The sequence below is a fragment of the Apteryx rowi genome, unplaced genomic scaffold (assembly GCF_003343035.1).
Source record: "Apteryx rowi isolate R43461 unplaced genomic scaffold, aptRow1 scaffold_432, whole genome shotgun sequence".
NCBI classification, from domain to species: domain Eukaryota; kingdom Metazoa; phylum Chordata; class Aves; order Apterygiformes; family Apterygidae; genus Apteryx; species Apteryx rowi.
Genome location: NW_020450686.1, coordinates 674968 through 687863, shown reverse-complemented (window position 1 = coordinate 687863; position 12896 = coordinate 674968).

The window sequence follows — 12896 nt, the reverse complement described above, 5'->3', positions numbered from 1 at the left end:
AAGCTGACTGGGTTGTTTTTCGCATAAATGAAATTTTTGTAATCTGAGATTCTTTTCTCGGACCTCCATGGACTTTGGAGCTGTTCAAGCCTGTATTGCTGTTTGTGAGTCCTGCTTTCACTCCCATGGGTACTGTGAGCAGGTCAGAGCAAAAAGGTTGATATAGATTGGGAAATAGCCATCATTAGGATTTTTGGTCCCTTTTAGCTACAGCAAGGTAGTGATCAGAAAGGGTAGCTGAGAAGTAGTGCCAATTTGGTCACAGGACATTGAAATACACACAAAGCTAAGAACTAGTTTTACTCTTAAATTTACAAAGGATCTGAAGGCCAAATTTAATGATTTGATGAAAGATGATTATGTGAAATGACTATGAATAAGAACTTCAGGTGAAACATTAACATGCCAAACTGCTCAGAAGATGCATGTAACCCAGATGTATGCCACTCTGATTTCTACCTGGTTATATAGCCTGCACCAGAGCAGACAGATTCTGCTTAGAAGCTTCCATCACTAGAGGTGGGATCATCTGCTGTAAAAGGGAAAGTTAAAAAGCTGCCTGGATGCATATTTAAAATGTGATATGGTGCCACAGTACTATTGTTAATCTTTTTGTTATCTCTGGTCATGATGAAAAAGATGTTACCAGGGAATATTCTGAAGGAAAAAGTAACACAATTACTTGAGAAGTAGTATACAACAAGAAAAGGCAACAAAAGCAAAAGGTAAAAAAACTGTTGATGATATCATTGTCATGAGAACTCAGGACTTTGAGGGTATACCTTCAAGCTAAAATCACAGTGAACAGTAGCAAATACATTAAAATTGTTTGGGAGATATTGGGCTTTGGTTTAACAGGTGCTTAATTTGAAGCAATGTAAACAAGTTGGATAATGAGATTGTGCCAAATAATCGGAGGCTCTGGGGAGTGTTTACTCTCCTTTCTGTGCATTCAGGGATTTGTATGCAGTAGTTAACTCCTGTGAAGCTACAGGAGTTAGACGTGAAGAGGGAATCCCTCGTGAAACAGATCCCTGTGACTTCAAAGGGCAAATAACATAACAGCAAAGTGATCGGTTAATTCTGTAAAATCCTTTTGCAGTGCTGCTTAGAAGTAAACAAAAACAAATTGCAAGTGCATTTCTAGAGATACTCTTCAGCAGCAGAGAAATGCTGACCTCATGGAAACCAATGGAAAGCTATTGACTTCAATGGACCTGGAAGTCATCGCTGGTCCCCAACACTTCAGCTGCATTATCTGAAGTAACCCTCCCTCCGGTTCAAGCACTGGCTTGAAAGCTGCAGAATTCCATATGCTCTTTAATATACCTTTTTAAGGGAACGATCTTTGTGCAATACAAAAAGTGTATCAAGGGAACTGAGGCCTGTGGCATATGAAAAGTCAAGGGACCAATTACAGTAAAGGCATCTTCACAGCCAGCTGGCATCCTTGGTTAAGATCCTAACAAATCTCAGCCAAAAGCTGTCTCTAGCCCGCATACCTAGAAGAGCAGTTGCCAACTAAAGAGTGAACAAATGGAGTGAGAAGATAGTGCAAATTATTTTTAAAGGCCTAGTTAGCTTAAACAAAAAAAAGGAGAAAGTCACTGATCCATTTAAGTAAGGGAGACAACATTTTGCAAAGAAAGATTCAGGGATGGAACTGTTAATCTGCTTTCTCATTTCCTGCTGGGTGACAGCATTTAAAGAGAGGCTGCACAAGTGATCCAGACCATTTCCAATTTCTTTTGTAGGTGAGGAGCTCTATGCTGCTGCCATGGTTTTTCCAGAGACAATCCAGAGGAGGGCTTTCTAGATTTTCCAGTATCCATTTGAAAGCAAAGAAACTCAAATGTTTTCTCGAAGCAAATAGAGAAAGAGATGGAAGAGGGGATGGAGGAAAGAGTCTCAGGGTCTAGTAAAGTGGCTTTAAAGAGATGTAACATGACATTAGTCAGCCCAGATATGACATCAGCCCTTAGCAAGACTCTGGGAAAGGGCTGACAGAAAGGGAATGCTGTGGATACAGTGTGTTTTAAAGTATCCTAAAGAAATTCAATCCTCTGGTTCCACCAGGAGACTTAAATCATCTTCAATCTCCCTTTTTCAAAACACACATGAATAAAAATATAATATTGATAGTACTTGTATATTTGTCACAATGTAATGACTTGACTCCGACCTAAAATAAACAGCCCTTTCATTAATGATCTAAAATTATATTATAATTATTATAAATTTTTTATTTTTATTAGAGTCTTAGCCAAAAAAATTCTGAAAAGGAAACACACTTTTTTTTTTTTTTAATGAACCCAGTAGTTAAACACTGGCCTGCCTTAAATTCGCATTCGTGTAAATTACAAAAATACAGTTAAGGATATTTTCAAGAAAACATCTTTCTTCATTTTATCAAAAATGCCAGCCAGTAAATAGGAAATAGCTTGTGATACCTATGTATTTATTTTGACAGATATTGCTGACTTGATGTTAATATTATCAATATTTTACTAAACCAGTGTAACCATTAATGTAAGTTGTTTTCCTGAAACAGACTTTTTTTTAATGCTTGCTTTCTATGTGTGCACATCTATGTTTTGATACTCTAAATAGTTTGATTTTCTTCTCTTCAAGTAGTTGAGATTGCAATGGATGCATAAGATAAATATATTATTCACATGCATGAAAATTAACTATGAATAGCTAAATGTTCTGAGTTGCTGTTTTTAATGTTTGATTTTATTATGGATGCTACAATCCACTACAGAATAAATACAGCACAGCTACTAGTATTGTATAATAGAGAGCTGTTAACTTTACCTCTCTTATTTAAACTGATACCTGCAGATAATACACAGATATGCAATGTGAATGCAAAAGAAAGCCTCCACTGTGTCTGTTCAAAATAACGCATGTGTGATCTATATGCAATTCTGGTTAGCACAGAAGATGCCACCAGAACTTAATTCTGCCTGTTATCTGTGCTTTCACTAAGAACCAAATGAAGTTGGTTATTTGGGAGAGGAGACCTAGAGAAAATCATGAGAAAAAACTTAGAGATCATGGCTGGAGTTTAATAACATATCAATCAAAGTAGCCGGAGGGACGTACTCATTCATACTCCCCTTTGCCCAGTATGCTGCACCAGAAAGTGTCCTCTGTTACCAAGTACATTTTCCTGCGTTGTGAGGGCAGCTTAGGCAGGCTTCTTGATATCACTTCCTACGACAGGCCTTTCTCTGGGCAAATATTCTTGCTGCAAATCAAACAGAATATGCAACAAGTTTCTACTGAAGAAGAAGAGCGAGTGTCATTCTTGTGACGAGCTTTGACGCTGAGGCCAGGCAAGCTGGCATCCCTGGTGCCATCCTGGCACGGCAGGCTTGGGGGGCTGTTACACACACACAGTACTGATCAGCACATCTGCTGTTCCTCTGTATAATCAAAGCTCTTGCTGGCTATTTTCTTCACTTCCTGATGCATTGCTTTTGGAAAGCAACGTTATGTTTGTGTTACCCATGTAAAGCTGATTGTTCATGCAGTAAAGCTATTCCCATCTGAGGGGCACATACTGTAAAACTCGTGAAGCACCCATGACCACACGTGAGTGCGGATCTCAGGCAGAAGTGGGTTCTGCCTTCTCTTTCTTCCCAAAAGGAATGAAATCAAAAAATTGCCAAAAGACATGGAGAATAACTTTTCTGCTTAGCCACACTCCAGGCTTTTTGACACTATACCCTTCAAATATATGGCCTTGTCCTCATGTTCCTGTAGCCAAGAAAAGGCCACCTGGATCTAACAGATGACAGCTCAGTTCAAAGAAGCTCTTTGCCCTCGCTTTCTGCAAGCTATTAGAGCTCAGCAGCCTTAAGCAAAAAGATCCATGCATGAACGATACAGTACATATTTCTCCACTAACTGCATTTTCTCCCTCTTTAGTGATGCCTGATATTGCAGCTGCAGCCATCCTGTCTTTGGACAGGAGAGCTCTTGATGCCGTGCTTTGCCTACATGTCTTTAACCAGTGTTCATTACCAGTGTTTAGTTGACTGATCTTGTATCATATATTTTAGCAGCTGTCATGGGGCTGCAATGATCTGGGACACTGGATGAATACAAAGAGGCTGACATTACCCCAGTACATATGTTTTTACTTTATAAGGCTGAGGGGTGAGTAATTATGAAGGAAATTCTAGTGACAAACGAGATTAACAACTACAAATCTATATTTCATATTTTGAAAGTAGAGCCATATGACCTTGCTTTGTGTTTCTATTCAGATGAGAATAATAATGTACTAAAATCTGAGAAAACAGATATGGCTTAAAGTAATTCGTCTCTTATGAATGTACTTATTCCAAGAACATAAAGAATGATTCATAAACTAGAAGAAATTTTAAACACAAAACATTAGGCAGTGCTGATTTAAGTGAAAACAAACCAGAATACGTTAGTGGATAATTTTGGATCTGTGTATACTATGGAGACCTTTGTTTTACTTCTGCTATGCAAAAGCTAGTAGCAATACTTTGAGAAATATTAAAGAACATAATATAACAACATTTTCTGCAATCTTGTGTTTTCACAAAGGAACATTTTGACTTGAGATTACTGACTTAAACTGGTAAAATGCTGTCTGTGCATGTTACCTGCAAAACTATTCCACAGAATGTTAGGGAATCCAAAGAAAGATTAAGATTTGTTGCCAGTGCAACATTAATTCTCATTCCTCCTGCTTTTTGATACAGTTCTAAAAATATAATTGAGGAATAAGCTTCCCATAGTATAGAATAATAATTACAGAATTTATTTCTGTTGGCTCACAAACTATACAGATGGATGCTGCTTCATGAATGAATTGAATGGTTATTATTTTTATCCTTATTTGATAAGTATCTCTCTTAGTGGAGCATATTAATCACAATTTTCAAAGAAAATAGTCTTATTAATTTTATCAAGATCTCTTTTGTTGTTTTTTCCTCACTGTAACAGTGCTCCATAAACCTGCATCAATTAAGATGTAAGGTAAAAAAGAGTTGTTATCTCATTTTACAGAAGAGGAAATGGAGACAAAGATTTCCTTGAAGTTCCCAATGAAATCAGTGGTAAAGGCAGAACCAAAACCTACTTTCAAACAGATTTCCAGACTGCATTTGTTCTTCCAGAACATGCAGCTTAGCATTTTGATTGCACTGTGAGAACTAAATGTTTATGCAAATAAGACACCGCTTAGGCTCCCTGAAAATGAGGAACATGGAAGTTGACTGTGCTCAGAGTTTCACTGCAGAATTGGCTGTGGCAGTTTCAGAGCTCCTCGCCTGCAGATTGCGCATTGCTGCTCCAGGCTAGTGGGTGCGAGTGCTGATGGCGAGCCAGCGGAGTAATTTGTGAGAGTGCCCATCACCAGCTTCAGCAGGGAACTGGCCAGCTCTGCGCAATGTCTTAAAATGGCACACTTGGTTCTGTAGCGAATATCTTACTATGGACTTTGTGGCCGACTGCCAATATTTTGTTCAGCACTTTCCACAAAAGTTATGGTGGTAGGACTGGGTTTTCCCGCAAAACATTCATCTACCTTATCCCATGTTTCTCTACTTGTGTTTATGGCCTTGTTTTCTACATATTTTCTAGCTTCTAGAGCACCTGGGACAGAGACGTACAAACAGGCTGATTTACTTCCCGATTAATTCCTCTGCAGCCTCCTTCCTGCATGCCAGATGAGACTGCCCCTGGGATTCCCAGGCAAAGTGTGCTAAATCATGTCACTATGGCTGTACCTGCCCTTAGGTCCAGATGTTCAGTTATTATTTTGGCAAGATGTACGGTTTTACAATGAACAGAAACAACAGAGGAAAACAGACATTCAAAACATGGACATATTTGCATGGGACATGACTGCCAATGCTTTTTCCTCACAGATTTAAGAGACAGTGGCAAATAATGGAGATGCAAAATGATGATTTCTCTGAAATGGCTAGCAGGCCCTTTTCTGATGGAAAATAATGGTGATCTAACATTGGGGGCATGTTGGAAATACAGAGTAAAATGAAGGCAACGATATGTCATTAATCATGTTTGAAATCTGCCAACCACTCCACATCTCTACCATTGTGAAAAAAAAATATTTTTGGCTCTTTTCAGAGATTCCAAATGATGTTTATGAAGCTGATGTGCCATATAAGGCCAAGTTGGAGCTCCTTCCATGGGTTTGAATTTCAGTCTAAGATCTCAGACCTGAGAGAAGGACAGGCAGACACCTCTCACTGAAAGCTAACAATATCTGTGGGGGATCAGCATCTCACAGAAGCACAAAATGGTTGAGGTTGGAAGGGACCTCTGGAGATCATCTAGTCCAACCCCCCTGCTCAAGCAGGGTCACCTAGAGCATGTTGCACAGGATCGTGTCCAGGCGTGTTTTGAATATCTCCAGAGAAGGAGACTCCACCACCTCTCTGGGCAACCTGTTCCAGTGCTCTGTCACCCTCACAGTGAAGAAGTTTTTTCTCATGTTCAGATGGAACTGCCTGTGTTTCAGTTTGTGCCCGTTGCCTTGCATCCTGTCGCTGGGCACTGCTGAGAAGAGTCTGGCTCCATCCTCTTGACACCTTCCTTTAAGATATTACAGAAGTACATCCTTGCATTTGAGCTCCAGAGGCTTATTCTTGATCTCCCTAATGAAACAGGACTGGTGTTGGCCTGGTGATTGGTGTAAGTACCTAGGCAGAATAGAAAATCAAGTAACGATTCTTTTTCTTCCTGAGTCATGCATAGCTAAAGGACCCCAAAATAGCTATTAGGTWGTTTCCTGCCACAACAGCCTCTTCTGACACAGCTGCACAGCATTCATGGGAAGTACTTGATAAAATCACCATGATATCATTAGCAGCAACTGTTTTTTTTATCTTGAAATGCTTATTAGATGAGAAAAAGCAAGCAAAATTAAATTATATTCGAGTTGGATGTGAATACGTTTATTTCCTCAGTCATTTTTACATATTTAGCTGTAAAATCTGCAATCTGACTAGATGCACTTCTTTTAAATTAGTGTTTCTTCCTTTCCCTGTCTCTTCTTACTTCACTCTAGTTGCTCTAGCAGGATCATTGGAAATAAAAATATCTAGTGAACTGCAGAAAAACTAGTGAACTGCAGCAATATTTGTCACTGTAACTTCCATTCATTATTGGAAGCTTTATGCTAATATCATATTGAGGGAAGATAGACTTAAGTCAGAGGCAAAATCTGAATGAATGCAACACCTGTGTGAGTCTGTTGGCTGTGTGTGTATCTGATAAAATCTGTAAGATTCTTTAATCAACCAGTCTTCCACCAAGAAAAGAAAAAGAAACACATTGCTTGATCTGAGCACCTTAAACCCATTATTTACTGCTGCTGCTTCCCTTGTCTGTTCTGCAGAAATTAATGCAGCTGAATTCATTATACGACTTTTGCTGTGATGCTGCTTTAATAACAATTTTGGTGATGCACAAATGATCTGACAGGAGGAACTGTGTGAAAATTCCTACAAGAGAAGTGGCCTGAGCACCCCTTTCTCTAGGCCATCTGACTGACCCGAGCTTTTGTCAGTAGAGAGCCATCAATGTCATCTAATGGCTGTCCAGAAATGTGACATGGTGTATCATGGATCTGACTGAGCACAAGTGCATTTTGTCTGCTGTGTCTTAGAATTTCCATGCCCAACAGAGATGAATGCATACTCTTTCTCCTGTTGGAGCTTCTTCTTCCCTAGCACAGATTGTGTGATGAATGGTACGGGGATGCATGGATAGTAAAAGACCCCATTCCTCTAATATACAGAAAGCTTAGGATGCTGCCATTTTGCCATAAATAGAAAACTTATTTTGAAAGTGTTACATAAGCAATACACTTAATCTGTAATTTAAGTGCACTTTTTAGTTTGTTGAAGCATGTACTGCTACTAAGTAGCCCTAAAGATATAGGCACAATTCCAAGCATGGTGTTTAATTCCATAATTTCTGTAACCCTAATAGCCTGCCCATCATGGTAAGATACGCTGCTTTGGTCTTCCTCTTGAATGGTATGCAGGCACAGAGCCTGAAGCCTTGTTCAGGAAACAGCTAAGCAGATGTTTGGCTACAAGGATATCAGTATTCCCCTTTTCAGTTAATTGCATTTTTAAAGTCACACTATGCTGAAAGACTTAAAGCACCTCCCTGYGCAGCTCCATGTGGCGCGCTGTTTCCCGATGTCCTTGCCTGCGGACGTCACCGGACATGCGGACACCTGCGCAGTGGTGAGAGCGCACAGATCTGGTTGTGGCTGGAGTCAGCTGCAGGAGACTGGTCTCTGCCGCCCAGGACGTGCCTCAAAGGGAGAGGCCGCTCCCCGTGTGAAACGCCTGTTTGAGCTTTGCTAATCGGGGTGAGGTTGCTGGATACAAGTAAGTGTGCTATGCAGCACAGAATGAAAAACACACTGCAAGTTTTCCCTTTCCTAGGCTCCAGCTAAACCATTGCATGTGGCATGTGAGGACGCAAGAGACGTGACTGCGTTTCTAGTGCTGTGATCCAGTAGCCATGGCAACTCCAGTGCAAAGACAGATTACCCCAGTGCTCGCTGCCATCAACGGCAGAACTGTAGTTATTTACACCGGTCCCTCATCCACAGAATGAAAAGCACTGCTCTGCGTTACAGTGAGCAGTGGCTGCAAAGTTGAACAGGGAATAGACTCATAATATCTTTCATACTGAGAAACAGGGAAAAAAAATTACAGTGACAGGAGCACTGTACTTGTCTTTCACTGTAGCGCAGACCTGTCAAGCTTCATGTGCTGAGCATCAGACTGGCGCTTCCAGCCACTGCCTTCTCATTCCCCACCGTGGCACCTCCAGTCCGTGCATCAGCAGCCTGCTGTCATGTGGCCTGATGGGTGAGTCCTGGCTCCTGGGATTTTAGGGACCAGCAGAATCTGCTGTGGTCACAAAGCCAAGCATCTACACAGTGGTGACGCATCTTCACCTGTTGCAAGCACAACAACTTTCATCTTTTACCTCATGACAAGATTCTGTTTAGTTTGTCTGTCTTCTGGCCTGACTGGAAGTCCCTGCATTTTCTCAATGGTTGTGTATCTGTCCTACGAGGATCTGTGTTTGAGACAGATTTTGTCTTGTTTCAGTGTCTTATCCGCTCTCTTCAGAATTTCTAGTTTTGTTTCAGAACTGCGTTTTGTTAATTTTTGCTTGCCTTCCTATTGAAGTAATGTCAAAACAGTCATCGGAAAGAAACGCTCCTGAGATCTTCAACTACTATTTTCTTGTTCTCTAAATTTCCTGTTTACCTAATCAAATGTAAAGATCCCATACTTCTTAAAAAAAAAAAAGGCATTTACATTTGACAAGCATAAGCTAGACTTGCAAACATGAAAGACTGAGTCAGGGTGAAGAACCTTTTTTGCTTAGTGAAAGACCTGTAGCTCTTTCTTTTTTTTTCCTTTTCTCTCACATCGAATCCCAGGATGAGTCAAATAGCAAACAGGAGTAAAAGAAATAGCATGTTCTAAAAGGTCAAGGAAAAAAAGAAAGCTATTTGACATTATGGAAAAGAACATGAGCGAAAACATTGTCAAGATATATAGATACTTCAAAATGGCTGGCATTTTATACATAACAGGAACCTTTATTTTCTTAAATCACAAACTGAAAGGATATGTATTTTGATCTATAAATCACGGAGAGGAATAATAATCATTAGTTGACTTTCTTTACCTTATTCCTCTCTCTTTTAACCTAGGCTGCTTCTACTTCTGAATCTTGCTTATTTGTTGATTTTATAACATAGCGTTTACTTTGAAAGTTCTAAAAATACAGGAAATGTTTGCTCCCAATACATGTATTGAACTTGTGAAATAAAACACTGCATTTATTTTTTTCATCTATGTAAGCCTCCAGCACAAAATTGAGAACCAGCTTTGTCTAACGTGTCCATCATTCCAGAATTCACTCATCCAAAACAACTCAGCAGCACACAAACTGCCTATCTCATGATGCCATTGCTAACATGAGATTTCTTATATTTAGTATGCAGCCTTGAAAGTTATTGTTTTAATCTTACACATATTGTAAAACTACTGTTCTGGCCAAAATATCTGTGTTACAGAGATTGAAAAATTTTGTCCAAAGTTCAGACTATTCTGTGTCCAGGGTAAGCCAGATTTATTGTACTAGCTATTGCTCAGGCAGCATGCTAAATCAAGGTTAGCTTTTGTGATGACATATGTTCTTTGGCAGGTAGGTTATGTACTTCTTGGTAGCCAATACATAGGAATAGTGCCAAGCAAATAAGGCTGAGGTAGATAAATGGGAATTTTACAGTCTTAACTCCCAAGGTATGTGTTCTCAACTCCTCCCTTCTTCCACCTATTCAGTTGACTATTCACTATGACCCAAAGAATATGAAAATTTCTGCTTTTTTCTGTAGTCCAGGTCACCAAATAATAATTTCCTCTCTGTATTCCATGAACCAGCATTTGGTATGAACAAAAATTCACTCCTGAGAGTCTTAGCAAATGAAAAGGAGGTAGTATAATTAAAGGATACAGCCACTACAAACCTGAACTGATATTCATAACTGTTTCTGTAGTATTTTCTTTGCTGAGTCTACTCCTGGTTAAAGGAATTAGATGTTTTACTAAACTGGGTGCCTTGTATAGTAGCCTCTTGTGGAAAGAGGCAATTCATGGCAAATGATATACAAAAGGGAGCTTCAAGCACACCATGTTCCAAAAATGTTAACATATTGTAAACCAATGATTAATAATCAACAGAAATTCCAGCTCCAAGAAGATAGTGCTCTTGGGACAAGAGTATTCAGAAGTATTTTCAACAGCATATCACTGGATCGGGATGTCTGAGGCACAATGCAAAATATTAGTTGTGTCTAGCATTGGATTATTTAATTCTGATAGTATTTCTTTCCCATCCCATCTCCAAAAGTCCCTGAAGAAGAAGATGGAAAGAAAAGGACAAAGTTATTTCCAGAAGGCAAAAACAATAAAGAAAACCTGATGAATTAAAAAAAAATTATATCTCTGTTACTAACAAAAAAACCAAAATCTCAGCATTATTTATTGAATTTTTATACCTTCTTAAAAATTAATTAAACAAGGAAACAGAAGAATATTGTTTGTGCAGAGATACTGTATACCTTAACATTTTTAGATTCAGAAAAAATGATGACCTAATACTTTAAATAAGGATATATGACAATCTAAGAAATAATCCTGTTTTATATTCTGTTGATAGTTCCCTATGTGGAAGTTTTAAGTAAGAGATTGCTTGGAGGCTTCAGTGCTAAGATAAATGCCATATAATAAAAAGATGTAGAAGATCTTTTTGTTGGAATAAATTTGGGAACCCAGCATCATTTTAGTCTTATAATTTTCCAATAGAGTGTCTGCAGTAAGTCTATTAAAAGTTTAATAGAATAATGAATTCAGAGTATCTGCTTCAAAAATTCTATAATCAAAAACTTCTCTTACTATTCTAATCTAGTGTATCAGATATCTGTCCAACTAAGATTTAAAATACCATTGCAAAATGAGAACTATTTTATGGAAAGCTAGAGTTAGTTTAATATGTATATGACTTTTTCTTAAAAACAAAACTCTGCAAAACATCATTTTTGTAGGACGAAGAATATCTCTATTTTTCCCTAATTGCAATTGAGAATAAATATAATGTGCCCCGATTTCAGAGAGAAATGGGTTGTTATTCATGATTTGTTGGTTTGTATTTACCTAAAATCAATAGAGAGAGAAAATAAATTGCAGGCATAAAAAAAAATTAACTCTTAACATGCTCATGCATGCACACACACACAGAGGGTTTAAAATGTAAGTGCTGAGCAAATTCGTGATGTCTGCATGTTCCCAGTGATGGAAAGACTAACGTTAAGTGTTTCATGCAGAAAGGAAGGATCAGCTGCAAAAATGCATGATGAGATATCTCATGTCTTTGAAAAAAACACTTAATTCCTATCTTCATCTCATTAAATAACTGTAAATGAAATTAAAGAATGCTCCAGTGTTAAAATTAAATTTCTTCTGACATATGCTTTACCATATTCATGACTCCTTTATACAAATAATTTGCATAGCGTGATAGCTCCTATAGGTGATCCATTTTGCACAACATACACCACGTGTAGAAGTGGATATTCCACATGATAAACTGCTGTTTTCATGCAGCCTCGGCCACTGCACCTGCGTTCTTCCTGCACTTCCCTCTCTGCTGAGACAACTTCCAGCTCTCAGAACTCAGTCAGATGCTCCAAGAGTTAGTTATCTGTGCTGCTCACACCCGTTTGGTCCTGACCTTTTCAGTAAAGAGCATATCAGGTCTTAAATCTGAATATAGGATTGCTGGCTGTACAACAGCTGTAAATTTATAAAATTAATTATGCATTTTCCTGCCCATTGAGGACCTGTATGTCTGAATGGAAGATAACTAAGGACTTAGCATTAGAGGCATGGGGATAAGGGGAAAAAGTGCCAACAAAGGTGTCTATAGCTTTTTCTTGGGTAATAAAAATAGCTTTGGGGACACATGCAGAATGTGTGCTGCTTTTTTGCTGTTTTATTGGTGTTCATTTATGATGACCTAGATAACTTGGCCAGAAACGAGTGTCACCGAAGGTATATAACGGAATAAGCAAGGCGACCATTTCAGGCCCGGGCTGTCAGGATCACACAGCGGCATGCCCTGTTCTGCACCCCCTCAGCAAGCCCGCCTGTTCCGCCGCTTTTAAAATAAAGCAAAGGCCCCTGCGGACCCCGCGGCTGGGGTCGCCGTAGGGCGGTGCGGTGCGGTGCGGGACCGGGCCGGGGGAGGGGGGGCTGCCCGCCCCCCCGCCGGGCGCCCCG